Source organism: Phyllobates terribilis, unplaced genomic scaffold, assembly GCF_046119375.1.
Source record: "Phyllobates terribilis strain yellow unplaced genomic scaffold, ASM4611937v1 Scaffold_2__4_contigs__length_985480577, whole genome shotgun sequence".
Lineage (NCBI taxonomy): Eukaryota > Metazoa > Chordata > Amphibia > Anura > Dendrobatidae > Phyllobates > Phyllobates terribilis.
The window spans coordinates 947,822,264-947,849,190 of record NW_027362762.1 but is presented as its reverse complement, the minus strand read 5'-3'; the positions used below and the strand labels follow the sequence as shown (position 1 = coordinate 947,849,190).

At 53.1% G+C, this 26,927-nt stretch overlaps 1 long non-coding RNA gene across 1 annotated transcript in view; it reads right to left on the bottom strand.

The window, feature by feature from the left end:
• LOC141239379 (uncharacterized) overlaps window positions 1-26,927 on the bottom strand; it is a 225,403-nt gene that overhangs the window by 151,346 nt on the left and 47,130 nt on the right. The window contains exon 2 of the long non-coding RNA XR_012304785.1: window positions 18,310-18,401. This is a non-coding gene — a long non-coding RNA (uncharacterized lncRNA). The remainder of the gene's footprint in view (window positions 1-18,309; window positions 18,402-26,927) is intronic.

Here is a 26,927-nt window from a genome sequence, read left to right as displayed (position 1 = left end):
TCCTAATTTTACACTTGTTTTGTCAGTACATGTGGATCCACCACATGTAATGAAATTTCAAGTGGTCAGAATCTGCACCGGACACTAGCATCCCCACTACAGAAATTAACATGCTGCGGGTGAGTTTATGAAATAAAATGAGGAAAAAAATGGCGTGGGCTCCCGCCTCATTTTCAGAACTAGCAGAGGGAAAGCCGACAACTGGGGGCTGATGTTACTAGCCAGGGAAGGGGCCATTAGCTAAAACTGTTCCCTGGCTATTAATAACAACCCACAGCTGTTTGATTTGCATTTACTGGCCTCTGAAAAAAATTGATGTAAGGTCCCCCTATAAAATCTAACCAGCAAAGGCTAAACAGACAGCTGTAAACTGATATTAATAGCCAGGGAAGGGGCCATGGATACTGGCCCCCTCCAAGGTTAAAAGTATCAGCCCTCAGTGGCCCCAGAAATTGCGCATCCATAAGATGCACCAAACCTGGTGCTTAGCCAAATGCTCTCCACTTGCCCTGGTGGGGTGGCAAGTGGAGTAATAGGGTTGGTGTTCATGTCAGCCGTGAATTGGCAGCTGACATGAAGCCCAGGTTAGTAATGGAGAGGCGTCCATAAGATACCCCCATTACTAACTCTATAGTAAATTTTGTGAAATAAACACACGGCCAGAAAAAAATTCTTTATTTGAAATCAAACACACACACTTTTACTTTTTTATTTAAAAATAACAAACATAGTTATACTCACCTAACACTTAATCCCCAATGCCTGGTCTCCTGTAAAAAAAGTAAAATAATAAACAACCATAATACTCACCCATCCGACATACTTTCCCTCGCCGTACTTCATCATTAGAATGTCATTTTTAGAACAGCCACTGACAGGAGCATAATCGCTCCCGCAGTGTATGGCGATGAGCTGCCGGGAGTGAGGTCACACGAGTTCATCACCTGATGAAGCTCCGCAGACCTCACTTATGGCACCAAAGCTGCCGGAAATAATTCTCACACAACAGTGGTGACGTGAGGTCACCGGGGCTCATCAGCTGATGAACTCAAGGGACCTCTCTCCCAGCAGCTCAACGTTATGCACTACAGAAGCAATTATGCTACTGTCAGTGTATCGCTGGCTGCTGAATAGAGCAGTCACATCTAACGATGAAGACGGCTTAGACCGTTGAAACGCATTGTGGCAGTGGTATTGGAGGAAGAATAAAAGTCGGTTGCCATCTATTAAATTGTCCAGTATTCCTTTGGCGCTCCCTGAGACCACTGCACCATTGTTTACTTGTGAAATATCTCCATACGGAGCCAAAGCGGCAGGAGCAGCCTGGTCTATTTGGATGTGTGAGGACCTGCGGTTATCCAGCCACCGGGTTAAACTACTGAGGACCTGCGGTGACGTGGTATCTGGTCCGGCAGGATCGTGTGACCACTTGAGGAGCACGGAGTTGCGAGGCAAACACCGACAGGACGGTACTACAAATAGAGGTGACCCGGAGCCTCATTAATCACACGCTTAATCTTGGTTGTGTAGACGTACACAACCATCACAGGTGAGTGTACTGGCACTTTTTAAATTATTTAAACTGCCCTGTGAGTCTACACATGCGCCCTTTCTTTTCTTTTTACATCTAACGATGTGGCTGTTCTGTTTATGAGATCTGCGTGGGACACTCTTGATTACTGGGATTGCGGTGGATAGGTGAGGATTATGGTGGTTTATTATTTTTTCTTTATTACAGGTGACATGGGCATAGGATATTAGACATTAAGGTGAGGATTATGGTGTTTTTTTATTTTTTATGTTTTACAGGGACAAGGGCATCAGGGATTACATGTACTCCTCCCATCAGCGGCACCTGCGCTCGCTGTTTACAGTGATAGCAGGCGTTGGCTGATGGGAGTAGTAGTCTCATCAGCCAGCACCTCTGACCCAGGGTAAGCTTTTTACCGCGTTTCAGTAACAGCTGTGAGATCACGCTATGTTACCACCAATCAGAGCCCATGTTTCCCACGCTGTCACGCAGTTGACAGTGTGGGAAACCAGGGTTGTTCGGGGTTCCATTTGGGCTCGTGTTTGGGATGGGGTGCCCGAACACAAACCTGTTGTTCGGGTTCGGACGTAGTCGACGAACCCGAACATCAAAGGGTTTGCTCTACTACAGATGAGCGAATCTACTGAAATTCAGTTTTATAGATTCACTCGAATTTGGCCAGGAAATTAATTTGCTGGTAAATGCTGTTTAAGGTGCTATCAGGTCTCTTCAGACTCCAGAGGGGTAGAAATTAAAAAAAAGAATGATTATCACTTTTCCCCCCATTACATGTCTTGGCACTTTTAACCTTTTCTCTCACCTGTCCCGGACACTCTTTTTTACTTTTCTTACTTCTGATACTGATTATGCCTCAGCGACATCATGAAGAGAACAGCATTGTGACTCAAGAGAAAACTTACATGCAGAAATAAAAAGAGAAAGTCAGAAGGAAGTCAAAAGTGGAACCTTCCAGAGTAATACAAATTTATGACTAGCACATGCATTACAAACAAAACTATGGGTTTTTCCTTTTAGTGTTCTGTGAAGAACATGACAACAGATCTCGGGAAGGCTAGTAATGAAGTCATAAAGATCCTGATTCTTCTGAGCTGCTTGTGTGAGTTGTAAGTGTAGCACCCTGAGGATTCGGCTGCTACAGGGGTATTACACCTCAAGCCAGAGGTGTGGTATTCCACTCCCGGGTAAGGATGGAGTGTGGAACTGAGCTCAGTAGGCTGCATGCACTACACACATCCCATTTCCGAGGGACAGACCAATGGTACTCCCACTAGAGAAATGTGCAGGTACGACAGTGTCTGTCCCTGGCTGGAGTGGGAGGGGGTTGGAACATCCCAGTAGTGTAGGGGCAGATAGGGGGAGCAGTCTGGGTAAAGATAGGAGCTCATTGGGTGCTGGTCACCTGAGCTCACACATAGAGGGAGTATATAAGGTGGGAACCATCTTAGATCAGGGTCAGTCAGTCTGTCAGAGTTGAGTAAGAGAGCAGAGGAGAAGAGCAGCTCCAAGGCCCAGAGAGAGAGAGGAGAAAGAAGGACCCAGAGGGGGAGAAGAGAGAACTCCAAGAACCCAAGATTAGATCAGCGGGTGAAGAGTTGGCACAAGGGTACCGGATCCCAAGCTGGTGGAGGGCCCTAATCCTTAGCCAGAGACCGGAGGTCGTGGGCAGGATCTGCCACGACCACCCACTAAATCCACCCGGAAGGCACACCAAGAATAGGGTCAGGGAACCCAGAGACAAGGGTTTACCAACAAGAGGCCCGAGGGAGCCGGACTTAGGTGGATCCCTGGTGGGGAAGGCCAGAGAGAAGGACAAGTCAGAAAGGGAGCTCAGGATCACGCTCCAGAATTACTTGGGAGTTGGCCGAGTCCAGGACCTGGTGGACGCAGCACGGCTCGGGCGGTCACTCAAGGCCGGAGTGACCAGCATAACAGCAGTAAGTAAAGACCCTGAACTGCACAGCCCGACTCTGAGTCTCATTACCATCCTCCCTGCACCTCCACAACCACCATCCTCTACACCTGACCCCCTGAGGCTATACCCCTCCCGTTGGGGGTTATACTACCTAAGCTGCACACACATCACCAGCCTCAGTGGACCCTGCTGCAGCGGCGGCCGTATTGACCGCAATTCAACGGGTGGCGTAGTCGACATAAAAGAACATCTAGTAACATCTGTAGGACTGCCACACACTGAGCTTGACACCCTGGGCACGGACCGGGTCACCGCCACTCGGAGACTACAACCCCCATCTGATCCGGCTCCGGGTATCCCCCAAACAACACTGGCCCAGGGGGCGCGTCAACTTTGGCGTAGTCGGCAGGATTACGTGCCCGCAACAACCGGGTACTGCGTGCCTGAAGAAAAGTTCACCGTTACCTTAAAAAGAAGTCTCCCGCCGGTTCCGGAGGGTCCCCGCCAACGAACCCCATCACAGGTCGTTTCCCGCCGGTTGTCCGCCATTTGCAGCTTTTTCCCGCCATCAATGGAGTTTCCCGCCACTGGGAGACGATTCCCGCCATTTCCAAAGATTTCCCGCCTTGGAAGAGCGGACGCCATTATGGGCGTGCCAGAGGGTGGCAAGAGGTCACCTCCCATCGTGGGCCAGGTCGAAGAATGGCGCCAAAAGCGGAAACCGCGCCCACCAACAGAGACTGTGATGCTGGAAGTGTCCATCAGCGTAAGAGAACTGCCCCTGGAACTGACAATCACAAAGTTGCCCCGGGACCACCCTCAATGTGGGCGGAGACAGAAGAAAAGAACGAAGATGGGTGCAGCCTGGAGCAGTCTGGAGAGAGCGCACCCGGAGACAAGAGGTCTGGAGAGGAGTCCAGAGAGAGCCTACCCGGAGATGGAGGGAGAGTCAGGCAGCACCGACCCAGTGGTCAGGAGCCTGCTACAAGCCACAACCCCACTAGGCCTAGTGGAGGTCCTGGCACAGCTCCCCCGAGACCGGGAGTGTGCACAGACTGCGCTGAAGGGCCTCGCACGGAGGATGGCCCGGGTGCAGCGAGAGACGTTGGCGGAGTGGAGCCGAGAGATGGCCCAGCAGACCGGAACCCGTCAGCGGAGCACGCCACCCGAGACGAGGAGACAGACCGCCTCTGAGGATGGTGCAGGAGGACTCAAGGCCGGAGACGGCGCCGAGAAGGGAGCTGAACGGATGGAGGCAGGTAAAGGGGACGTCTCTACCCCGAGCCGGGAAACCGCGTGCCTGCCCCAGCTCCCCGTCGCAGAGCCCGAAGTTCCCCCTGCCGTGCCCGTCGCTGCATCGTCACCGCCGCAGACTAGGCCTCAACCGGAAACCGCGGCCGCGACCCCTGTGACGTCACACGCCTCGACCTCGAGCGTGGCCAAGCAGGAAATACCATCAGCCTGGTCGCAAGGCCTAGTACACCCGGGCGCCGCAATTCCAACAGCGCCCCCTACCTCCGCGGAGCCACCGGCCTGGTCGCAGGGCCGAATAACCCAGGGCGCCGCCGTTCTTACGGTGCCCTTTGCCTTTAAGGTGCCCCAGGCCTGGTCGCAAGGCCTGGTTAACCCGGGCGCCGCTACCATCAACGCGCCCTCAACATCTAGAGTGCCGCACCTGGGTGAAGATCTATTCGCCCAGCATACGTGCCCGGATGGGCAGCCCTTCATATGGCCCCAGGAGTATATTCATCTGGAACTCCAGAGAGCAAGGCCCATGTGCGAGCCCCTGATTCCGGCTCCGAAGCCCGTAAAGAGGACCTCGCCCCCGCTGGAGGAGGCACAGTTTGAGTGGGACCCCACTGGAGAAGACCTCATGGGGTTCACTCAGGAGACTCGGGCGGCCGCAGCGGAGCGTGCAGAGTGCTGCCGGCAGCAGCTCGAGGTCTTCGAGAAGGAGCGGAGAGAGAGGCGGGTCCGGGAACAGCAGATGCAGATAAGAAGCGCGGAGCAGAAGAGCCGGACCAGGAGGAATCCCCGTGCAGCTCATGGTCCCCCTTCCACCGGGACTGTGATAAAATTCAACATGCAGCATGGGTGGGGCTTCATTAGAGACCATCATACCCCCGGCGACGTCTTTGTGACCCGCAGAGACGTAGAAAGCCATCTGCCGGAGGGACACAGAGGTCGTGACCTGTATGTAGGGGACGAGGTCACCTTCACCTGGCACAAGTGTGCCAAAGGACCCTACGCCCTCCATGTGCATCGCCTGACGGAAGAGGAGCTGCGGTGTGAGGAGGAGCAAGAGGACCTGGACGGGTCTGAAACTGAAACCAACCAACAAGAAAGAGCAGGAGGACGCCGTCGTTGAAGTACGGTAGAGAGAGACTGTATAAAGTTGCCCGTCGAGGTACCAAGAACTGTTGCTTATTTAAAATATGTTCCCCGTTGGGACAAAGTGTGAACTTATGCCCGTGTGTCCCTAGTTCCTAATACCTGGCCGAGGACTGAGAGCGGCCATATCCCCTTTGTATATAGTTGCGCTTCCTAAAGCGCCCCCTACTGGTTTTATGGGAAAACCATTTTTCTTCAAGAGACTGTCGCACTTTACCCGGTCACAAGTTGCACCGTGACCGGAGGAACCAGCGACAGGAATGTTTACAAGAATGTTATTTATGAAAACGTTTTATTGCTGATATATCTATGATGTTTTATATGTTTATGTTTATGAAAAAAATTGTATGTTTTGGATGTTTTTATATCTTACAGCCCGAGGACGTGCTGTGATTTACCAGGGGGGAATGTAGCACCCTGAGGATTCGGCTGCTACAGGGGTATTACACCTCAAGCCAGAGGTGTGGTATTCCACTCCCGGGTAAGGATGGAGTGTGGAACTGAGCTCAGTAGGCTGCATGCACTACACACATCCCATTTCCGAGGGACAGACCAATGGTACTCCCACTAGAGAAATGTGCAGGTACGACAGTGTCTGTCCCTGGCTGGAGTGGGAGGGGGTTGGAACATCCCAGTAGTGTAGGGGCAGATAGGGGGAGCAGTCTGGGTAAAGATAGGAGCTCATTGGGTGCTGGTCACCTGAGCTCACACATAGAGGGAGTATATAAGGTGGGAACCATCTTAGATCAGGGTCAGTCAGTCTGTCAGAGTTGAGTAAGAGAGCAGAGGAGAAGAGCAGCTCCAAGGCCCAGAGAGAGAGAGGAGAAAGAAGGACCCAGAGGGGGAGAAGAGAGAACTCCAAGAACCCAAGATTAGATCAGCGGGTGAAGAGTTGGCACAAGGGTACCGGATCCCAAGCTGGTGGAGGGCCCTAATCCTTAGCCAGAGACCGGAGGTCGTGGGCAGGATCTGCCACGACCACTCACTAAATCCACCCGGAAGGCACACCAAGAATAGGGTCAGGGAACCCAGAGACAAGGGTTTACCAACAAGAGGCCCGAGGGAGCCGGACTTAGGTGGATCCCTGGTGGGGAAGGCCAGAGAGAAGGACAAGTCAGAAAGGGAGCTCAGGATCACGCTCCAGAATTACTTGGGAGTTGGCCGAGTCCAGGACCTGGTGGACGCAGCACGGCTCGGGCGGTCACTCAAGGCCGGAGTGACCAGCATAACAGCAGTAAGTAAAGACCCTGAACTGCACAGCCCGACTCTGAGTCTCATTACCATCCTCCCTGCACCTCCACAACCACCATCCTCTACACCTGACCCCCTGAGGCTATACCCCTCCCGTTGGGGGTTATACTACCTAAGCTGCACACACATCACCAGCCTCAGTGGACCCTGCTGCAGCGGCGGCCGTATTGACCGCAATTCAACGGGTGGCGTAGTCGACATAAAAGAACATCTAGTAACATCTGTAGGACTGCCACACACTGAGCTTGACACCCTGGGCACGGACCGGGTCACCGCCACTCGGAGACTACAACCCCCATCTGATCCGGCTCCGGGTATCCCCCAAACAACACTGGCCCAGGGGGCGCGTCATAAGTGCTAGGTAAGTAGCCATTATCATCTTATACAGTACATGAATATGTTCTATATACAGTACTGGTCTTAAGTTTGGACGTTCTTGTTCAAGCAATGGTTTGTCTTGTACTAGTTCCAATGTGCATATTGTGGATTCAGACTGAAGGCAGCAAAGCCACGAAGGAACACATAAGGAAACAATAAGTAAAAAAACACATGGGACCCATACCAGAATATGTGTTACACCTTGAATCCTCAGAGTACTCCTCTTTTACTCTGATGACAGCTTTACATCCCCTTGGCATCTCTCCAGTAGCTTCATCAGGTGTCAATGGCTTCTAATGAACAGGTCGCCTCTTCAAGAGTGCATTCGTCGAATCACTAGCTTTCATAAAATGTTTTTGACCATCAGGTGTGTTTTGCAGAGCTCCATACAATGCTGAGGCCTGTTCCACAACTTTTCTAAGCCAGAATATGGCAAGCAAGAACAACTTAACTAAGAGAGACAATAGTCCATTATCATTACTTTAAGACATGAAGTCAAACCAGAAAATTGCTAGTACCTTGAAGGTCTACTCAAGTGCTGTCATAAAAATTATCATTATCTATATTGAAAATGAGTCTCAAGAGGATTACCTAAGGAAAGGAAGACAAAAAATGTACTGTGCTGCAGAGGATAAGTTCATCAGAGTTACCGGCCTCAGAAATGCAAATTGGCAGCACCTCAGAAAACAGCCTCCATAAATGATATACAGACATCAAGTAGCAGGCACATCTCAACATCACATATCTAGAGGAGACCATGATAAGTGGCCTTTATGGTTGAGTTTCTGTAAACAAACCACTTGCAAATAAGAAGAGACTTGATTGGTGGAGAAAAACAAATACTGGACATTAAATCAGTGGAATTCTGTGCTGTGCTTTGATGAGTCAAAATGTGATATTTTTTATACCCAAAAAATTGTGTCTTTGTGGGACACAGAAAAGGTGAGCGAATGATTTCTACATGTGTGGTGCTCACTGTGAAGCATGGAGGGGAGGTATCATGGTGTGCGGCTGCTTTCCTGGTGACACTGTTGGTGATTTACTCCATATCCAGGGCACCCCTACCTAGCATGGCCACCACAGAATTCTTCAGTGGGACCATCATTTGTGTTCCAACAGGACATTGACAGAAAACACCTCCAGGCAATGTAAGGACGATGTGACCAAGGAGGAGAAGGATGAAGGTTGCATGAGATGACATACTACACAATCACCTAACCTCGGCCCAATAGAGATGGTTTAGGATGAGTTGAGAGAAGAATGAAGACAACAAGTGCTCAGCGCCTGTGGGAACTACTTCATGACCTTTGGAAGTCATTCAAGGTAATGACCTGATGTAGCTGCTGGGGAAGTGTGAAGCCATCATCATAGTTAAAGGGGAGGCACTGTGAAGAATTGAAGATTTAACACATATTCTAGTTTGCTTCACACATGTTTATTTACTCCTTGTTCAATATCTGTAACTTCTTGATTTTGCTGCCTTCAGCCTGAATCTACAATGTGCATATTCCAATAATAAATAAGAAAACCACTGCAAGAACAGGGGTGTCCAAGTGCTGTACATTGTGTTAAAATAAAGGATCTCCTCTTTTATGAAGCACTATCTACGTCTTCGCAGACTGTACAGCTTTCCTTTTCTCTGGTGGAGGAACGTGTGACTGTATCTACCCATCAACCTCCACTAATTTAAAAACATTTCAAATGGGAAAGCTGCTTTTCTATTGGAGGAAGTTGATGGACAGTTCGGATGCTCCTCCACCAGTGGTTATTTAGAGCAAATAACAGTGCAGTCCGTCAAGGAGGCGGAAAATCATGTCCCCAATACATGTGTCAAAATAAAGATAAATAGGACAACACTCTTACAATCATCCATCCATTTGTCATCAAATTAAAGGGAATATATCACCAGATTTTTCTTATCCCATCTCAGGGAGACAGAGACCCTGACTGCAGTGATGTATCACTTACTGGGCTGCTTGCTGCAGTTTTGATAAAATCACAATTTTCTCTGATGTAGATCTAGCAGTTCTCTGAATGCTGAGCCCTGTATAACCCTTGCCCACACCACTGATTGGCAGCTTTCTGTGTTCACTGTGCATAGGCAGGAAACTGCCAATCAGTGCTAGAGGCTGAGTTATACAGGGATTATATATAGAGGACTGCATGAAACGAGACAGCTAGTCCTCTGATGATAAGACAGTGATTTAATCAAAACTACATTAAGCAGCTCAGTAAGTGACACATCCCTGGAGTCAGGGTCTCTGTGTTTATATTATGCAGCTCTCAGAATAGGTATTAAAATAACTGGTGACAGATTCCATTTAAGGGGACAGATTATTGAATGTTCTTGATTATCATCATACATATTGTTTTACAGTTCTTTGCCTGAATCAAATGAGAAGCTTCAAACTGCTACAGTTTCTAAGGCTATGTTCACATGGAGCTTTTTGAGAAGTTCCAAAATCCTCCTCATTTTATAAATGCTTGTAAAACTCTTCATTTTCCCTTTTTTATAGGAAATTCACTTTGTGGCTCATAAGAGGAGTTTTAAAATCTTTTCTTTTTCCTGAAGATAAAAAAAAGTGCTAGACACTTATTTGAATCAGCTCTTGATCAAATCCCCTCCAAACTAAGCACTGTCCAATCAGAAGGCTGCAAAAAATGCTTCAGGAAAAATATTCTTCAAAACGACTTCACGGAAAAAAAAGATCTCCTTCACGAATTCCCCAAAAAGGAAAGGGTACTGCTTGAAAAACTCAACAATTATTATGGCACTATTCACACCGAGTTGAAAAATTACGAGATTTTAAAATGGAAGATTTTTCTGAAAACTTTTCTTTTATAGTGCGAGTTTTCGGAGGAGGTTTTGCTTGTTCTGAAGTTATTTTGAAAAGTTTTTGAAGAGTTTTGGTAGTTTTTTTTTCCTGAAGCATTTTTTGCAGCCTTCTGATTTGACACTAAAAAAATTCTCAAAAAAACTCACATAAACAGAAAAGTGAATGTTCCATGGAAACACATTGAAAATATTTTCCTTTTGAAGCAGTTTTTGATGAGTATTCTGGAGAGGATCCTCTAAAAAAAAACACTTTAAAAAAATCTCACAAATATTTATGACCGTGCCTAATCTTATGATCTAGCTTTCTACACTAGAGCATCGGCAAATTTTATGGATGTGACGCGCCCCCTGGGCCTGTGTTGTGCGTGCACGTGTGTGCGGGGAATACTCGGAGCCGGATCGCTGGGGGGGTTGTAGTCTCCGTGGCGATGACCCGGTCCGTGCCCAGGGTGGTCAAATCAGTGGCAGTCTTATTAGCATGATAGTGGTCCGACTACGCCACCCGTGGATTGCGGTCAGTGCGGACCGCCGCTGCAAGGCAGACCGCTGGGGCTGATGGTGTAAGCAGCTTAGGTAGTGTGACTCCCCACGGGAATAGTGCAGCCCCAGGGCAGTTAGTGTGGATGGTGGGGGTGATGTTGCAGATAGTCCCAATACCAATAGTGCCGGAGGAGCAAGAAGTCACAGACAACGTGTTGCAATCCAATGTCCTTTACTCACAGTTTGTATTCTCCAGGTCACTCTCGCGAAGCAGTGACCACCCAAGTCGTGCTGCGTCCACCAGGCAGGGGACTCGGTAAACTCCCAGGTCTTTCTGGAGTATGTCTCAAAGCTCCTTTCCGTCCTTCCTCTGGCTCGTGCCCCACCAGTGACCAAGCTTATGTCCAGCTCCCGTGGGCCTTCTCTTGGGAGGGCTATGTGCCCACGTCCCTGACCCTATATGGTATGCCTTCCTAGCTAGGTGTAGCGAGGGGTCGCACCAAGGGCTGGTCACGACCTCCGGTTCTTGGCTGAAGATGATTTGCTTCCACCAATTTGGGATCCGGTACCCTGTTCTGCCAACCCGTCACCCGCAATCTCCTGGGTCCTTAGGGTTCTCTCTTCCTTCTCGTTCCTGAGCCTTTCTGTTTCACTTGTTACTTCTGTTCTGGTCCTGTTCCCTTTCCTTTCCACTGTTCCTTCTCCTCTCTCTCTCTCTCTCTCTGGCCCTGGCCTCTTCTCTAGGCCTGCCTCTGGAGCAGCACTCAGCCTGAGCTGCTGCTCCCTGTCAGCTCTCCTCTCAACTTCTCCTCACAGACTGAACGAACTGAACCCTGTTCTAAGATGGTGCCCACCTTTTATACCTCCCTCTGACCATGAGCCCAGGTGACTAGCAACCAATGGGCTCCTTCCTACGCTCAGGAACCAACCCCTATCTGCCCCTACAGCACTGGGTGTTCCACCCCCCTCCCCACTCCAGACAGGGACATAGTCGGTCGTGCCTGCACTTCTGTCTAGTGGGAGAACCGTTGAGCTGTCCCTCGGAAATGGGGTGTGTGTGCTGTATGCAGCCTACTGAGCCTTGATCCATACTCCATCCTTACCCGGAAGTGGGATATCACACCTCTGGATGAGGTGCAATACCTCTGTAGCGACCAAGTCCTCGGGGCGCTACAGATGTATTTTATAAATATAATTTTTATTTCAGGTTCCATCATGGTTAAAAGTGAGAAGCTATTGTGACGCCTCAAAGCCCTTGCCCTGGGAGATGGGGACTCAGAGACGGGTTCCGATGTTGTAGATGGGGGTGCAGCCGTGGCCCGGACCCGCCCCGTGCCCAGGGCCGTCACATTGAAAAGGATGGTGTGGGCTTATCCGGGTTGAGTGGCTGATTGTGACTACGCCACCTGTGGCACCTGGTGAAGGCCACCAGCGCTGCTGCAGTCCACCGAGGTATGGTGTTATGGCAGCCGTAGTTCTTACTACTCCCCAAAGGCGGAGCAAGGCCTCGGGGCAGCGGGACAGGAAGGAAGGGGTATTAGTCCAGGAGGTTTGATGCTACGTAGAACGGTGTGGTGCAGAATAACTAGTCCGGAGGCCATAGGGGTGAACTTCCAAGGCTTTACTCACGATGGGCAGTAGGAAGGCGACTCCCTGCTCCTGCGAAGTTCTGCGGGCACCAGAGACGCGGGGGTCCGACAACCTCCAAATAAGTCCAGTGTTACATCAGGACCCTGCACCAGAGTGTTCCTAGACATTGGACCTAGTCCTTTCCTGTCCATGTGGGTGTGAATAGGCCGGGTCTCCCTCTGAACTTCTCTCAGAACAAGGGTACGGATGGCAGCGCCATTCTTCCCGTTCCCGTTGGGATCCAAGGGCCTACCGGGCTTCCCTGACCAGGACATAGAGTTGCAAGGTCAGGTGTCGGGGGCCGGTCCCCTCTTGCAGCCGGAATCCCTCTGAATAGATCAGGTAGGCGAGGACAGGTGGCGTACACCGCTCCGTCTGAATCCTCCCCGGGACCCATTTGCGGTGGAGCCCCACTCTAAAGCTCCAGGCCTTCTTGGTCATGGTCCTCGACCGGGCTGAGATATTCCTCATCTCCCGCCTGCCCATCGTCCCAAGGCCAGGGGACGAGGGCCGTGTCTCCATCCTCTGCAGGTCCACACAGGATCCACGCTCAGGGAGGGAGATCAAGTTCTGACAACAGTCAGAGTACAGTCAGAGAACAGTCAGAGAACCAAGAGCCAAGATGGCAGTGTATTAAATATGAAATTTAAGGTGTCACTATAATGTGAGTCCTCCACCCTCACCCACTAACTGGTTCCTATCACTTTTGTGTTCCCAATCTCCCGAATGCCAGAAGAGGCAACACCTGGTGCTTATTAGCCCCCTCTGGTGGGAGACGTGTGGTGTTGGATATGGAGGTAGGGTACTGATCATCACACTGTTCTTACCTCAGAGGAGGAACACTACACTCCATTGGAGAAGTGCAGCATCCCTGTGGCGGTCGAACCCTCAGCTGATGTCGGGAGAAATGTGACTCTGCTTTGTCAACTGATGACCACCAAACCAAATGTTATCCAAATCACATGGCATAAAGAATCTGGCAATTTTACTGGGCCCATGGCTACCACCAGTAAAGTTTATGGGTAGAAAATCCTTGGATACTACTCTAGTCGGGCAAAATACTCTTCTGTAGATGTCTTCAATGTGTCAGCAATCACTATAAGCCCTGTGATCCCAGAAGATGAGGGATGTTTCAAATGTATCTTCAACCTGTTTCCTAACGGAGCTTGCTCTGGAACAATCTGCCTCGATGTGTATGGTACGGGCCCTAACAAATCAATAAGATGGCATAGTATGACTAAAACTTCTAAAACTAGAGGTCATCACTCATGATGTTGTTTCCGTAGATGTTACTGCTGTTGACCATGTGATGTAGACAATGCACACAACGTGTCATGAGATGTTGGTACAAGGGATATATTGGGCTTTCCACATAACAAAAATATTGGCTAATATATCAATAAAGGATTATTTTAGAGTTTAGGATGGGAATCCCCTATAAATGTAACCCAACAAGAGAGTAAAATCTTCCTGGTCACATGCAATTATTTAGTATCTGAGGAGTTATTAGCACTAATGCCATCTCTCCTATATTCTAGAGTAATGCCAGTGGCGTACCGCCAATGGCGGCAGGCCACACCACTGCTATGGGCCCGTGAGCCAGGGGGGGCCTGTGAGCTGGGAGGGCCCACAAAGCAGCGGGGGAACAAGGAGGATAGGTGAGTATTGGGTGGGGGGGGTTGCGGTGGCGGAGGAGCGGTGCACACACAGTAGCTGGCTGCTGCAGCTACCACGTGTTCCCGCTGCTAAAGGGACATGAATATTCCCTCTTCTCCACTCCAATGGGTGTGAATAAGTATGAATATTCATTCTCTATAGTAGTGGGCACAGAAGAGCGCTGAGCCGCGGCTCCTGCTGACAGTGCCTGCTACTAAAGAGAATGCATATTCACTCTTCTCCACGTCCCGTCGTGGAGAGGAGTGAATATGCTGGCAGCTCACATCAGCTTCTGAGAGCACACGCTGCTCAGATGCTGACATGAGCTGCTGGCAGACAGGACGCAGTGCTGGAACAGAGGTGAGGAAGGAAGGTGAGTATAAGTGTTTAATTTTTTGTGTGTGCAGTGACGGGGCCACACATACCAAGATTGGGGGGTGAGGAGGCCACACATACCAGGATTGGGGGATAAGGAGGCCACACATACCAGGATTGGGGGATAAGGAGGCCACACATACCAGGATTGGGGGATGAGGAGGCCACACATACCAGGATTGGGGGATGAGGAGGCCACACATACCAGGATTGGGGGGTGAAGAGGCCACACATACCAGGATTGGGGGGTGAGGAGGCCACACATACCAGGATTGGTAGCGAGGAGGCCACATATACCAGGATTGGGGGATGAGTGTGGTGCCCTGCTGCGCATTGGTGCTAAAGAACCCAGAAGGGTGCATGGATGGACTACTCCACAAGAGGCCCTCACACATTCACACACCTCCACTCTACCACCTCAGACCAGCAGAGGGAGCCGTGATAGGGATATATAAAGGGAGGGTGGAGCCAGGCAGCTCAGTTTGAGTTTCAGTTTAGTTTCAGTTCAGTCAGACTGACAGAGAGAGTCAGAGAGCGTGCTGACGCTCAGAGAGCAGCAAAGAGGCAGCACGCTGGCTGCTGTGCTTAGGCGAGCCGAGGCCTATAACACAAGTGAAAGCCTAGTGAGGGCCCTGAGTGGCCGAAGACAAGAGGAGAAGGAAGAAGTAGCGAGGGGGCAGAGGAGCATACCAGGCTCACCTCGATATATATACCTGACACCGGGTCCGCGCCTACAGGGACCCTTTACACCCAGTAGGAATCACCGGAACCCCTGGAGGACTACAGGTCCCAGGTTCACCAAAAGCTGATTACAGTACCAGGCTAGAAGTCACAGAGGCCCCAGTGTCCAGGGAGAGTGATCTCCAAGAGAAGGCCCTACCACCAGGTCAGCAGGTGCAAAGAGAGACAGTAACCAAGCTAGGCCTAGCTCCAGACAGGTCAGAAGCTTAGCGAGTAAAGCCACGGATCAGGAGGCCCTATACCCGCTCACTGGGGAGAGTCCAAAAGTGCGCCCTTCGTCCGGAGTACCCTGGACCGTGCCTGCACCATAACCAGTAAAGGTACTGAAGCTTACCCCCGTGTGAGTGTCCGTCTTTCCTCCGGGACCGTCCTGCCGTCTCTCCCCTGCACCACCATCCATTACACCCCACGGTGCCCTGGAGCTAGCTCTACCTGTGGAGAGCCATACCATCCCTGCTGCCGTAACACCAGCTCCAGAGGACTGCTCCGCAGCGGCGGCACCCTTTAGCCGCAATCCACAGGTGGCGTCACGAACACTTTCCCAAATCCCTTATAAACTATTCCCCCTTTTACTGACCGCCCTCGGTCATGGACCGGGCCAGCTACCGTGATATCCCCCAGCAACCAGTGGCCCGGCTGCCGAGTACTCCACGGCCCAGGGAGCGCGTCATGAGGGGGCCACACATACTAGGATTGGGGGATGAGGGGGCCACACATACCTGGATTGGGGGGTGAGGAGGCCACACATACCAGGATTGGGGGGTGAAGAGGCCACATATACTAGAATTGGGGGGTGAGGAGGCCACACATACCAGGATTGGGGGGTGAGGAGGCCACACATACCAGGATTGGGGGTTGAGGGTGCCACACATACCAGGATTGGGGGGTGAGAAGGCCATGCATACCGGGATTGGGGGATGAGGAGGCCATGCATACCAGGATTGTGAGATAAGGGGGTCATACATACCAGGATTGGGGGATGAGGGGGCCATGCATACCAGGATTGGGGGAGGAGGAGGCCACGCATACCAGGATTGGGGGATGACGAAGCCTTACATATCAGGATTAGGGGATGAAGAGGCCATGCATACCAGGATTGGGGGATGAGGTGGCAATGCAGACCAGGATTTGGGGATGAGGGGGGGCCATGCATACTAGGATTTGGGGATGAAGGGGCCATACATACCAGGATTGGGGATGAGGGGGGCCACACATACCAGGATTGGGGGATGAGGGGAGCCAGACACCAGGATTGGGGGATGAGGGGGGCCACACATACCAGGATTTGGGGATGAGGTGGGCCACGCATACCAGGATTGAGGGATGAGAGGGCCACGCATACCAGGTTTGGGGAATGAGGGGGCCATGCATACCAGGATTGAGGGATGAGGGGTGCCATACATACTAGGATTGGGGGAAGAGGGAGCAATGCATACCAGGATTGGGAGATGAGGGGTGCCATGCGTTCCAGGATTGGGGGATGAGGGGGCATGCATACCAGGATTGGGGGATGAGGGGTACCATATGTACAAGGATTGGGGGATGAGGGGTGCCATAAGTACTAGGATTGGGAGATGAGGGGTGCTATACATACCAGGATGGGGAAATTTACAAGTAGCTGCTGCATTTCCCATCCTAGGCTTACACTCGAGTCAATACATTTTCCCAGATTTTTTGTGGTAAAATTAGGGGCCTCAGCTTATACTTGGGTCGGCTTATTTAAAATATACAGTATTTTAAAATCAGTGAGTACGTGGTGCCCATAATACTGCAGGATTGTGGTGTGCATTATACTATATGGGGGCTGCATTTTATCATATGGGGTGTGTAATATACTGTATGGAGGACTATGGGGAGTGCATTATATTCTATCGAGGACCATGGGAAGTTCATTATATGTAGGATTATGGGGGGCGCAGTATACTATATGGAGGATTATGGGTGGCATATTATACTATATAGAAGGCTATGTGGGGCCATTATAAATATTTTGAAGGCTATGTGGGGGGCCATTATACTGTATGAAAGCAATTATACGGTGTGAAGGTTTGTGTGGGGTCCATTATACTTGTCACGGTTCCACCCCTCACTGTGTCTGCGATGTAGTTACTGACAGCTCAGCCATCCAATCTTGTACAGGGGCGTGCAATAGCTGTCAGTGTGGTGATTGACAGCTCGGCTGTCCAATCTGAGACTGGGATGCACTGGCTATCTTCAGGTGTTCATAATTCCAGTTGAATGCCTGGTTACTTAACTGACCTGTTTCCCCCAGATCTCTGCCAGATGTACATTCAGCTACCCCTGGAGAACTATACGTCCCAAGTTCATCAGAAGCTGACTGTTATACCAGGGTCAGGAGTCACGGAGGCCCCAGAGACCAGGGAGTGTGAACTCCAACAGAAGGCCCTACCACCAGGTCAGCAGGTGCAATACAGAGACCAAGTTAGGCCTAGCTCCAGGCAGGTCAGAAACTCATCCAAGAAAGGCAAGGAACAGGAGGCCCTATACCCGCTCACTGGGGAGAGTCCTGATATGCACCCTTCACCCTAAAGTGCCCTGGATTGTGCCTGAAACACCACCAGTAAAGGTACTGAAGTGAACTGTTGTGTGTGTGCCTATTCTTCCTCTGACCCAGCTGGGTCCTTTCTGTCCTGCATCCTTCTCCTACACTGCCCTGAGGCCCCGCTCCACCTGTGGGGAGTTGTATCAACTAAGCTGCCTAAACACCGGCCTCAGAGGACTGTCGCAGCGCTGGTGATCCTCACTAGACACCACACGTGGCGTCACGAACATCCCTATCCCATACAACTTCCCCCCTTCTTTTAAGAGAGACCCCAGGGTACGGGCCCGGCAGCCGACCACCGTGACCTCCCCCAAAATCAGGCAACAACAAGGCCCGGGCGCCGAGTCGTCCCCATCCCCTGGGCGCGTCATGTACAACTCAATAATGAATATAAGGGAACCTCAGCAGATGACCACGTTGTTAGTGAAGAAATCTCTATACATAGACCAAACTGATATTACTGCCATATGGTGACAATATAGTGGTAGATAGCAGTCCTGCAGAACACTTAAGATATTACAGCACAGTTATAGCTGGTGACTTACAGCTGATGTTCTTTCTTATGGGGTCGTACACTTTTCCTGTTTTTTCCATCTGGCCCAGACCGACATGACAACTTCTGCCAACCACGACTCGTCTGCAGAGATTACAACAGAGACACATTTGACTTCTCACATTTCCAGAACTGTCCCCATCTATTTCAAACCATCACAAACTCCTGATCCTACTGATACCCCAATGCTGAGCCGCTGCTGATGCACCCCCTGGGCCATGTTCAAGGGGATACCCGGAGCCGGATCTGTATGGGGGTAGTAGTCCTTGTGGTGGTGACCCGGTCCGTGCCCAGGGTGTCAAACTAAGTGGCAGTCTATGGCAGTAGATGTTTGTTAAGTGTCGACTACGCCACCCGTTGAGTGCAGCTTTGAAGCCGCCGCTGCAGAGCAGTCCGCTGAGGCCGGTGGTATATGTGCAGCAGTGATGGTATAACCCCCAACGGGAGGGGTATGGCCTCAGGGCAGCAGGTGTGGATGATGGGGGTTGTGATGGTGCAGTAAGAAGACTCAGAGTCGGGAGATGCAGTTCAGGGTTTTTACTTACTGGTGTCCTTTTAGTCACTCTGGCCTTGAGTGACCACCCGAGCCGCGCTGCGTCCACCAGGTCCTGGACTTGGCCAACCCCCAGGCAATTCCGGAGCGTGGTCCTGAGCTCCTTTCTGACTCTCCCTTCTTCTGACCGTTCCCACCAGGGATCCACTTTTGGCCGGCTCCCTCGGGTCTCTTGGTGGTCAAGCCTCCTCTGGGCTCCCTGACCCTATACTTGGTATGCCTTTCTAGTGGATTTGGTGAGGGTTGTGGCAGATCCTGACCACGACCTCCAGTTCCTGGCTAAGGTTTGTTTTGGCCTCTGCCAGCTTGGGATCCGGTAACCTTGTCCGCCAACCCTTCACCCTTCTGTCCTTATTCTGGGATCTTGGGGTTCTCTTCTTGTTTCCTCTCTGGGTCCTTCTGACTCCTCTCTCTCTCTCTCTGCAGGCCTTGCTCTGGAGCTGGGCCCAGCCGGAGCCACAGCTCCCTGTCAGCCCTCCTGGCTGAGCTCTCCCTCAGCTTCTCCTCAGGCTCTCTGACCCTGATCTAAGATGGTGCCCACCTTATATACTCCCTCTATGTGTGAGCCCAGGTGACCAGCACCCAATGAGCTCCTAGCTTTACCCAGACTGCTCCCCCTATCTGCCCCTACACTACTGGGATGTTCCACCCCCCTCCCACTCCAGCCAGGGACAGACGCTGTCGTACCTGCACATATACTGGTGGGAGTACCGTAGTTCTGTCCCCCGGAAATGGGATGTATGTAGTGCATGCAGCCTACTAGCTCAGTTCCACACTCCATCCTTACCCGGGAGTGGAATACCACACCTCTGGGTTGAGGTGCAATACCCCTGTAGCAGCCGAATCCTCAGGGTGCTACATTCCCCCCTGGTAAATCACAGCACGTCCTCGGGCTGTAAAAGAATAAAAACATCCACAAACATACAAATTTTTTTCAAAAACATCATAAACATATAAAACATTATATATATTATCAGCAGCAATAAACTCTTCATATAAAACTTTTCATAGTAAACATTCTTGTTCCTCCGGCCACGGTGCAACTGGTGACCGGGTAAGTGCCACAGTCTCTTGTAGAAAAAACAACAGTTTCCTATAAAACCGGTAGGGGGCGCCTTAAAAAGCGCAACTATATACAAGGGGAGGTGGCCGCTCTCAGTCCTCGGCCAGTGGGGAAAAGGAATGGCTGTTCACAGTCCTCAGCCTGTGGGGAGATGGGACACACTGGAACAGTTCACACTTGTCCCAACGGGGAACTCATTTTAATTAAGCAGCATGGCATATACCCTTATGGGTAACTATTTTACAGTTTCAGTTCACCTCTTAATGGTGACGATGCCCTCCTGCTCCTTCCTGAGGGTAGGCTTCAGACCCGTCCGGGTCCTCTTGACCTTCCTCACACCGCAACTCCTCTTCCGTCAGGCGATGTACATGAAGTGCATAGGGTCCTTTGGCACACTGGTGCCGGGTAAAGGTGACCTCATCACCCAGGTAAAGGTCACGACCTCTGTGTCCCTCCGGTAGGTGGGACTCAACATCTCTTCTGGTCACGAAGACGTCGCCGGGGGTGTGATGGTCTCTGATGAAGCCCCAACCGTGCTGCAGTTGGAATTTAATTACAGTCCCGGTGGCACGGGGACCGTGGGCTGCACGGGGGTTCCGTCGGGTCCGGCTTTTCTGCTCTGCACTTTTTATTTGCAGCCGCTGCTCACGGACCCGCCTCTCTCTCCTTTCTCTGTCAAAGACCTCTAGCTGCTGCCGGCAGCACTCCGCACGCTCAGCTGCGGCCGCCCGGGTCTCTTGGGTGAACCCGATGAGGTCTTCTCTTGTGGGGTCCCACGCAAACTGCGCTTCCTCCAACGAGAGTGGGGTGATCTTGGCGGGCGCCGGAGCCGGGATCAGGGGCTCATCCAGGGGTCTTTCTTTCCGGAGTCGGGGATGGTGGTACTCCGGTGGCCACACAGGGGGCTGCCCATCCGGGCAAGGGTGCTGGGCAAATAGGTCTTCACCCAGGTGTGGCGCTGTGGACGTTGAGGGCGCGGTGGTGGTAGCGGCGCCCGGGTTCACCAGGCCTTGCGACCAGGCCTGGGGCACCCTGAAGGTGAAGGGCACCGTGAAGACGGCGGCGCCCGGGGTTACTTGGCCCAGCGACCAGGCCGGTGGCTCGGCAGAGGTAGAGGGCGCTGTTGGTACTGCGGCGCCCGGGGGTACTCGGCCTTGCGACCAGGCCGGTGGCGTCTCCCGCTTGGCCGCGCTCAGGGTTGAGGCGCGTGACGTCACAGGGGGCGTGGCCGCGGCTTCTGTTTGAGGCCTAGTCGGGAGCGGTGACGGTGCAACGACGGGCACGGCAGGGGAAATTTCGGGCTCTGCGACGGGGAGCTGGGGCAGGCTCACGGCTTCTCGGCTCGGGGTAGTGACGTCCCCTTTACCTGCCTCCGTTTCTTTAGCTCCTTCCTCGGCGTCGTCTCCGGCCTTGATTCCTCCTGCGCCATCCTCAGAGGCGGTCTGACTCCTCGTCTCGGGTGGCGTGCTCCGTTGGCGGGTTCCTGCCTGCAGGGCCATCTCTCTGCTCCACTCCGTCAGCGTTTCTCGCTGCACCTGGGCCATCCTCCGTGCGAGGCGCTCCAGCTCGGTCTGCGCACACTCCCGGTCTCGGGGGAGCTGTGCCAGGATCTCCACCAGGCCTAGTGGGGTTGTCGCTTGCAGCAGGCTCCTAACCGCTGGGTCGGTGCTGCCTGCCTCCCCCTCCATCTCCGGGTACGGCTCCTCCAGACTCCTCCAAGCTGCTCCCATCTTCTCTCTTTTGTTCTCTCTCCGCCCCCATTGAGGGCGGTCCTGGGGCAACTTGGTGACTGTCAGTTCCAGGGGCAGACCCCCCACGCTGATGGACATCTCAAGCATCACAGTCTCTGCTGGTGGGGGCGGTCTTCGTTTTTGGCGCCATTCTTGGTCCTGGCCCACGATGGGAGGTGGCCTCTTGCCACCCTCTGGCACGCCCATAATGGCGTCCGCTCTGCCAGGGCGGGAAATCTTCTTAGATGGCGGGAATCGTCTCCCAGTGGCGGGAAACTCTGCAGATGGCGGGAAAAGGCTGCAGATGACGGGCAAATGGCGGGAACCGATCCGAGATGGCGTCCGATGGCGGGGACCCTCCGGAATCGGCGGGAGACTTCTTTTTGAGGTAAATGCGAACTTTTCTTCAGGCACGCAGTACCCGGTGGTTGCGGGCACGTTATCCTGCCGACTATGCCAAAGTTGACGCACCCCCTGGGCCATGTTCAAGGGGATACCCGGAGCCGGATCTGTATGGGGGTAGTAGTCCTTGTGGCGGTGACCCGGTCCGTGCCCAGGGTGTCAAACTAAGTGGCAGTCTATGGCAGTAGATGTTTGTTAAGTGTCGACTAGGCCACCCGTTGAGTGCGGCTTTGAAGCCGCCGCTGCAGAGCAGTCCGCTGAGGCCGGTGGTATATGTGCAGCAGTGATGGTATAACCCCCAACGGGAGGGGTATGGCCTCAGGGCAGCAGGTGTGGATGATGGGGGTTGTGATGGTGCAGTAAGAAGACTCAGAGTCGGGAGATGCAGTTCAGGGTTTTTACTTACTGGTGTCCTTTTAGTCACTCTGGCCTTGAGTGACCACCCGAGCCGCGCTGCGTCCACCAGGTCCTGGACTCGGCCAACCCCCAGGCAATTCCGGAGCGTGGTCCTGAGCTCCTTTCTGACTCTCCCTTCTTCTGACCGTTCCCACCAGGGATCCACTTTTGGCCGGCTCCCTCGGGTCTCTTGGTGGTCAAGCCTCCTCTGGGCTCCCTGACCCTATACTTGGTATGCCTTTCTAGTGGATTTGGTGAGGGTTGTGGCAGATCCTGACCACGACCTCCGGTTCCTGGCTAAGGTTTGTTTTGGCCTCTGCCAGCTTGGGATCCGGTACCCTTGTCCGCCAACCCTTCACCCTTCTGTCCTTATTCTGGGATCTTGGGGTTCTCTTCTTGTTTCCTCTCTGGGTCCTTCTGACTCCTCTCTCTCTCTCTCTGCAGGCCTTGCTCTGGAGCTGGGCCCAGCCGGAGCCACAGCTCCCTGTCAGCCCTCCTGGCTGAGCTCTCCCTCAGCTTCTCCTCAGGCTCTCTGACCCTGATCTAAGATGGTGCCCACCTTATATACTCCCTCTATGTGTGAGCCCAGGTGACCAGCACCCAATGAGCTCCTAGCTTTACCCAGACTGCTCCCCCTATCTGCCCCTACACTACTGGGATGTTCCACCCCCCTCCCACTCCAGCCAGGGACAGACGCTGTCGTACCTGCACATATACTGGTGGGAGTACCGTAGTTCTGTCCCCCGGAAATGGGATGTATGTAGTGCATGCAGCCTACTAGCTCAGTTCCACACTCCATCCTTACCCGGGAGTGGAATACCACACCTCTGGGTTGAGGTGCAATACCCCTGTAGCAGCCGAATCCTCAGGGTGCTACATTCCCCCCTGGTAAATCACAGCACGTCCTCGGGCTGTAAAAGAATAAAAACATCCACAAACATACAAATTTTTTTCAAAAACATCATAAACATATAAAACATTATATATATTATCAGCAGCAATAAACTCTTCATATAAAACTTTTCATAGTAAACATTCTTGTTCCTCCGGCCACGGTGCAACTGGTGACCGGGTAAGTGCCACAGTCTCTTGTAGAAAAAACAACAGTTTCCTATAAAACCGGTAGGGGGCGCCTTAAAAAGCGCAACTATATACAAGGGGAGGTGGCCGCTCTCAGTCCTCGGCCAGTGGGGAAAAGGAATGGCTGTTCACAGTCCTCAGCCTGTGGGGAGATGGGACACACTGGAACAGTTCACACTTGTCCCAACGGGGAACTCATTTTAATTAAGCAGCATGGCATATACCCTTACGGGTAACTATTTTACAGTTTCAGTTCACCTCTTAATGGTGACGATGCCCTCCTGCTCCTTCCTGAGGGTAGGCTTCAGACCCGTCCGGGTCCTCTTGACCTTCCTCACACCGCAACTCCTCTTCCGTCAGGCGATGTACATGAAGTGCATAGGGTCCTTTGGCACACTGGTGCCGGGTAAAGGTGACCTCATCACCCAGGTAAAGGTCACGACCTCTGTGTCCCTCCGGTAGGTGGGACTCAACATCTCTTCTGGTCACGAAGACGTCGCCGGGGGTGTGATGGTCTCTGATGAAGCCCCAACCGTGCTGCAGTTGGAATTTAATTACAGTCCCGGTGGCACGGGGACCGTGGGCTGCACGGGGGTTCCGTCGGGTCCGGCTTTTCTGCTCTGCACTTTTTATTTGCAGCCGCTGCTCACGGACCCGCCTCTCTCTCCTTTCTCTGTCAAAGACCTCTAGCTGCTGCCGGCAGCACTCCGCACGCTCAGCTGCGGCCGCCCGGGTCTCTTGGGTGAACCCGATGAGGTCTTCTCTTGTGGGGTCCCACGCAAACTGCGCTTCCTCCAACGAGAGTGGGGTGATCTTGGCGGGCGCCGGAGCCGGGATCAGGGGCTCATCCAGGGGTCTTTCTTTCCGGAGTCGGGGATGGTGGTACTCCGGTGGCCACACAGGGGGCTGCCCATCCGGGCAAGGGTGCTGGGCAAATAGGTCTTCACCCAGGTGTGGCGCTGTGGACGTTGAGGGCGCGGTGGTGGTAGCGGCGCCCGGGTTCACCAGGCCTTGCGACCAGGCCTGGGGCACCCTGAAGGTGAAGGGCACCGTGAAGACGGCGGCGCCCGGGGTTACTTGGCCCAGCGACCAGGCCGGTGGCTCGGCAGAGGTAGAGGGCGCTGTTGGTACTGCGGCGCCCGGGGGTACTCGGCCTTGCGACCAGGCCGGTGGCGTCTCCCGCTTGGCCGCGCTCAGGGTTGAGGCGCGTGACGTCACAGGGGGCGTGGCCGCGGCTTCTGTTTGAGGCCTAGTCGGGAGCGGTGACGGTGCAACGACGGGCACGGCAGGGGAAATTTCGGGCTCTGCGACGGGGAGCTGGGGCAGGCTCACGGCTTCTCGGCTCGGGGTAGTGACGTCCCCTTTACCTGCCTCCGTTTCTTTAGCTCCTTCCTCGGCGTCGTCTCCGGCCTTGATTCCTCCTGCGCCATCCTCAGAGGCGGTCTGACTCCTCGTCTCGGGTGGCGTGCTCCGTTGGCGGGTTCCTGCCTGCAGGGCCATCTCTCTGCTCCACTCCGTCAGCGTTTCTCGCTGCACCTGGGCCATCCTTCGTGCGAGGCGCTCCAGCTCGGTCTGCGCACACTCCCGGTCTCGGGGGAGCTGTGCCAGGATCTCCACCAGGCCTAGTGGGGTTGTCGCTTGCAGCAGGCTCCTGACCGCTGGGTCGGTGCTGCCTGCCTCCCCCTCCATCTCCGGGTACGGCTCCTCCAGACTCCTCCAAGCTGCTCCCATCTTCTCTCTTTTGTTCTCTCTCCGCCCACATTGAGGGCGGTCCTGGGGCAACTTGGTGACTGTCAGTTCCAGGGGCAGACCCCCCACGCTGATGGACATCTCAAGCATCACAGTCTCTGCTGGTGGGGGCGGTCTTCGTTTTTGGTGCCATTCTTGGTCCTGGCCCACGATGGGAGGTGGCCTCTTGCCACCCTCTGGCACGCCCATAATGGCGTCCGCTCTGCCAGGGCGGGAAATCTTCTTAGATGGCGGGAATCGTCTCCCAGTGGCGGGAAACTCTGCAGATGGCGGGAAAAGGCTGCAGATGACGGGCAAATGGCGGGAACCGATCCGAGATGGCGTCCGATGGCGGGGACCCTCCGGAATCGGCGGGAGACTTCTTTTTGAGGTAAATGCGAACTTTTCTTCAGGCACGCAGTACCCGGTGGTTGCGGGCACGTTATCCTGCCGACTATGCCAAAGTTGACGCACCCCCTGGGCCATGTTCAAGGGGATACCCGGAGCCGGATCTGTATGGGGGTAGTAGTCCTTGTGGCGGTGACCCGGTCCGTGCCCAGGGTGTCAAACTAAGTGGCAGTCTATGGCAGTAGATGTTTGTTAAGTGTCGACTAGGCCACCCGTTGAGTGCGGCTTTGAAGCCGCCGCTGCAGAGCAGTCCGCTGAGGCCGGTGGTATATGTGCAGCAGTGATGGTATAACCCCCAACGGGAGGGGTATGGCCTCAGGGCAGCAGGTGTGGATGATGGGGGTTGTGATGGTGCAGTAAGAAGACTCAGAGTCGGGAGATGCAGTTCAGGGTTTTTACTTACTGGTGTCCTTTTAGTCACTCTGGCCTTGAGTGACCACCCGAGCCGCGCTGCGTCCACCAGGTCCTGGACTCGGCCAACCCCCAGGCAATTCCGGAGCGTGGTCCTGAGCTCCTTTCTGACTCTCCCTTCTTCTGACCGTTCCCACCAGGGATCCACTTTTGGCCGTTCCCTCGGGTCTCTTGGTGGTCAAGCCTCCTCTGGGCTCCCTGACCCTATACTTGGTATGCCTTTCTACTGGATTTGGTGAGGGTCGTGGCAGATCCTGACCACGACCTCCGGTTCCTGGCTAAGGTTTGTTTTGGCCTCTGCCAGCTTGGGATCCGTTACCCTTGTCCGCCAACCCTTCACCCTTCTGTCCTTATTCTGGGATCTTGGGGTTCTCTTCTTGTTTCCTCTCTGGGTCCTTCTGACTCCTCTCTCTCTCTCTCTGCAGGCCTTGCTCTGGAGCTGGGCCCAGCCGGAGCCACAGCTCCCTGTCAGCCCTCCTGGCTGAGCTCTCCCTCAGCTTCTCCTCAGGCTCTCTGACCCTGATCTAAGATGGTGCCCACCTTATATACTCCCTCTATGTGTGAGCCCAGGTGACCAGCACCCAATGAGCTCCTAGCTTTACCCAGACTGCTCCCCCTATCTGCCCCTACACTACTGGGATGTTCCACCCCCCTCCCACTCCAGCCAGGGACAGACGCTGTCGTACCTGCACATATACTGGTGGGAGTACCGTAGTTCTGTCCCCCGGAAATGGGATGTATGTAGTGCATGCAGCCTACTAGCTCAGTTCCACACTCCATCCTTACCCGGGAGTGGAATACCACACCTCTGGGTTGAGGTGCAATACCCCTGTAGCAGC